This window comes from Triticum dicoccoides, chromosome 5A (assembly GCF_002162155.2).
Source record: "Triticum dicoccoides isolate Atlit2015 ecotype Zavitan chromosome 5A, WEW_v2.0, whole genome shotgun sequence".
NCBI lineage: Eukaryota > Viridiplantae > Streptophyta > Magnoliopsida > Poales > Poaceae > Triticum > Triticum dicoccoides.
Genome location: NC_041388.1, coordinates 451,916,457 through 451,921,264, shown reverse-complemented (window position 1 = coordinate 451,921,264; position 4,808 = coordinate 451,916,457). Strand labels below are relative to the sequence as shown.

At 47.5% G+C, this 4,808-nt stretch overlaps 1 pseudogene; it reads left to right on the top strand.

Annotated features, from left to right (window-relative positions):
* Positions 1-2,093: 2,093 nt before the first annotated feature.
* LOC119299758 lies at positions 2,094-4,600 on the top strand (annotated as a pseudogene).
* Positions 4,601-4,808: the final 208 nt, after the last annotated feature.

Genomic DNA, 4,808 nt, shown 5'->3' with positions numbered 1-4,808 from the left:
GATCACACAATGATATCAACGTGTTTCAACGGTCGCCGGTGTTTGCTACGCTTGCCGAAGGCAACAGCCCGCCGGTTAATTTTACCATCAACGGCCACAACTACGACAAATGATACTACCTGGGTGACGGTATATATCTTCAGTGGACCACTATTGTGAAGACAATCCCCAACCCTGTCGGAGAGAAGAGGAAAAGATTTGCCCAAGAGCAAGAGAGTGCTAGGAAGGACGTCGAGCGTGCCTTTGGTGTTTTGCAATCTCGATGGGGCATCGTTCGGTATCCTGCTAAGACTCGGAGCACGAAGAAATTGTGGGGGGTGATGACTGCTTGTGTGATCATGCACAATATGATCGTAGAAGATGAGCGCACAGAACGTCTGTACGATCAAGGGTTTCAGTTTCAGGGTGAGAATGTTATGCCTGAGCATGGAGGAGCTGCAATGTTTGAACAGTTGACCCAATTTCATCATGACATGTGTGATTGGAAAACTTATATGCAACGGCAAAATGATTTGGTTGAGCATATGTGGGCTCATGTTGGCAACCAATAGATGTATTTTTTTATTCAGCTTGTAAAACTATGTGAGACTATTTTACTTTTATTTGGCTTGTAAGACTATGTTATTTGTTTGATAAGCAAGCCCTCTCTACTCAGACTGCAGATTCCCACAGGCACTGCACTGCACTTCACCTGCAGAATAAACAAGGGCTTGCTTATCCAGAGTGTGTGCTGAAGAAAACAACACCACATTAACTAGTCAAGTAAACAAAGCTGCGGCGGTACTACCACTGCCCGTCTGCCCCTACGTCGGCAAAAGGGCACGAGACGTTGGTCTGAAGCTTCCCCGGGCCGGGTGGATGGCCACAAAGCAAGAACAGCAGAGACCAAAGCGAAACAGGGAGATTCCTTGGACAACTGTGCGTCCGATGTGCACTCCATCGTCGACTTTGCGGCTCACCAAACCTCAAATTAGCATCAGCTTAGCCGTCCCTGGTGTAGGTAATGGGATGGGACCCGGTCAGTGCACTAGCATTGTCAGTTCACTGCCACCGGGAAACCTTCTCGTCCTCGCCGCTCCGGTGACCGCCGGTGAGCGAGCGAGCGAGCGAGCGCCCACCGGCGTCGGCAACAAGAGAGAGCAGACGGCGAGCGTGCGAGGGACGGAGGCTGACGGTTTGGTGTAGTTTAGTGCGGTGCGCACGCCGGGGACACCGGCGGCGTGCAGGCATCATTGCCGTCCCGAAACGAGGTGGCAAAAACACTTCGGACCAGCACCAGTCCGTGTCAGAATGTCGCCACGTCTCCACATTTTTCAATCGCAGCTAATGCTGGTAGAAAAGCATCTCTAGACAGGCACTATATTTGTCCGTGAACTAGTCTCGGCCACCCTGTCTCCTAAACATCCGTCTCTCGAGGTTTTAAAGTCCGTTTCAAAAAAAAAAAAGTCCACGAGCTCAAATTGATACTCCCTCCATTCCAAAATATAGCGCGTCCGCGTTTTTCGAAGTCCAACTTTGACCATAAAATTAACCAACGAGACCGACTGCGGCGAGAGAAAAAATTGTATAATTGAAAACTTCTTTCGAATACGAATTCACTGATATAACTTTTGCTCCCGCCGCAATCGGTCTTGGTAGTTAAATTTGCAGTTAAAGTTGAAGCACGAGGATAGAGAAAGCACTACATTGTGGAATGGAGGGAGTATGTAGCATATTAAATCTTCTGAGACGACTCGAGGCAGCACTCAGTACGTGTACTTCATGTCTGAGTGCATTGCTTTAAAGAAGAAACAACGAATTTAGCATGGACATTTCACCACACTTGCCGGGCATGGTGACCCCGATGCGGGCGGATGGTATATGCGCGGCGGACGGACGAGAGGTGTGAACCGATGGTGTAGGACAAGCGTCATGGCGAATGGGTGTAAGAGTGGAGGTCACGGAGTTCTGAGAAGCGCATGACAAGCGGCCGGGGTGGTCAGTGGCGGAGCCAGGATTCGAGTATAGGGGGGCCGAGTACATATATTGATCTAATCTTGTTGGTAATTACTCATCGCTGTTACTAAAATTGTCGATCGTTGGGGGGGGGGGGCATGCCCCTGCTCGTCCCCCCTGGCTCCGCCCCTGGGGGTGGTAGAGAGACGGTGTCGACAAGCAAGGAAGCAGATGCAGAGAAAGAGGAAAAGATGGAGACGCGGGTCCGGTCAGGGTTTTCGATGGCCCAGAGGTTCCAGTCCTATTTGATGATGGTCTGGACTCGCATAAAACCCCCTAGTTTGTTCGGGTTTGTGGGAAAACGAGTCCACGGACTAATGCACGATGTTGTTGGATGGCAAAATGCGTCCTAACATTATGACAGAATGTTTGCGGGTGATTTAAGAGACCCCTTTGGAGAAACTATTTAAACAGATGACAGTTGCAGAGGCAGCTACAGTACAAACAACTACCTCTGTGTCAAAATATAAGACGTTTTTTAGGCTAAACAAGTCTAAAAACGGTCTGATGTAGTGCACCATCAGTTTCACACTTGTTATTTACTGATGATTCCCTTATTCTGATGAGGGCGAATACGTTGAATGCCACGTCACTCAGAAATGCTCTAAACATGTACTGTGCTAGCTCAGGACAACTGGTTAGCGATGCAAAATCCAGTGTGTTCTTCAGTCACAATACTTCAGTGGAAGTGCGAGCGGATATTTGTTCACAACTTAATATTGTCTCAGAGGCGATTTCGGATAAGTACTTGGGGTTACCGTCAAAAGTTGGAATTGACCGAAGTGACAGTTTTCAACATCTAGTTGATAGAGTTTGTGCACTTATTAATGGGTGGATCTCAAAAATGTTATCAATCAGCGGGAAAGAAACTCTTTTGAAGGCGGTGGCACAGGCTATCCCGGTTTATGCCATGTCGGTTTTTAACATCCCGAAGAATATTTGTAAGGCTATCTGTGATGCTATTGCTAGATATTGGTGGGGTGACACGCAAGAAAAAAAGAAGATCCACTGGAAGGCGTGGTGGAAGATGTGCATTCCTAAGAAAGAGGGAGGTATGGGCTTTCGTGATTTACATTGTTTTAACAAAGCTATGCTAGCGAAGCAGTGTTGGAGGCTACTATCCGATCCAGACTCTCTATGCGCCCAAGTACTACGGGCGAAATATTATCCAGATGGGGACTTGATGAATGCATCTTTGAAAAAAGGTTCATCGTATACTTGGCAGAGTATCATGGCGGGTATGAAAACCTTCAAGCTAGGGGCGATTTGGCGACCAGGGAATGGTGCTTCAATTGATATTTGGTCTGACCAGTGGATACCCACAAGCCATGACCGCAAGGTAATGACCCCTAGGGGGCTATGTTTGTTACAGAAAGTCGAGGACTTGATTGATCCAATTTCTAGAAATTGGGATGAGCAGCTCGTGCGTGAAAACTTCTGGCCGGTTGATGCAGAGAGGATATTGCAAATTCCATTGTCATCTCATGGACAATCAGACTTCATCTCATGGCATTTTTCGAAATCAGGTTGCTTTACTGTCCGCTCAGCGTATCATATTACATGGAAAAATGAATATAGGACACGAGCTCGGTTGGACTCGGGAGGAGGCAGAATTGATCCACATCCTGTGTGGAAGTCTCTTTGGGGAAGAATTGTCCCTCCTAAAGTACATGTATTCAACTAGCGGGTGTTACATGGGATCGTTCCGTGCTACTGCACATTAACAGATCGTCATATGAAGTCCCCTGTAATATGTCCAGTTTGTCGAACTACCCCTGAGGATCTCCGCCATATGTTATTTACATGTGACAGATCCAAGAAGGTGTGGGAGGAACTCGGTTTGAAACCTACCATTGAAAATGCTGTAGCACAAGAGAGGTCAGGTTCAGTTATTTTAGAAAAGCTTCTCTGTTCGGATCTTGAGGGAGAAGCAAGGATCCCGATTGCAAATGGAGTTGAGATGATTATGGTAGCAGCTTGGTATCTTTGATGGGATCGTCGGAAAATTAGCCACGACGAGAAGTGTGGCACCCCGGTCCGTACAACAATGAGTATACGGGGCATCGTTGCTAATGCTCTCGCTATGAAACCAAGGGTAAAGGACAGAAAAGTGAGGTGGGAGAGGTCTGCTATGGGGGTCTTAAAGCTTAATGTGGATGCAAGTTACCATGCTGATGAGGGATCAGGAGCAACGGGAGCAGTAATTCGGGATTGTACGGGCGCTTTTATTGCAGGATGTTGTTATTATAAACAGCATGCTATGGATGCACCATCCATGGATGCTCTTGCTCTACTTGATGGCTTACGCCTAGCTGACAATCTGGGCATTTCAACTCTGGTAGTAGAGTCTGACTCACTAGAGATTGTCCAAGCTATCCTTGACCCATCAGATTACCGTGCTTCAGCGGCGGTTGTTACTGATGACTGTCGAAAGTTATTGACTGCGTTCGGCAGGGTGACTGTTGTTCATTGTGCTCGGGAAGGTAATGCGGCAGCGCATGGGCTTGCTCGGGCTAGTTACGGAGGAAATTTTTCTGGGAAGTGGCGAGATAAACCTCCTGATTTCTTACTCCCCTTCCTTGTAACTGATATGATTATTGTTTAATAAAGGTTGCCAAATCTCAAAAAAAAAAGTCTAAAAACGGTCTTATATTTCGCTGCGGAGGGAGTACACAGTTAAGCAGTCCGAGGAGGAACACGGGACTCTCTGAGCTGAACTGAACTGAAGTGGGCGCCAACCCCACTCGAAACGAGGAGGGATGCTGCTTAGGCCCTGCTCTCAATGATGCATGTCCCGTCTCTCCATTTCTTTC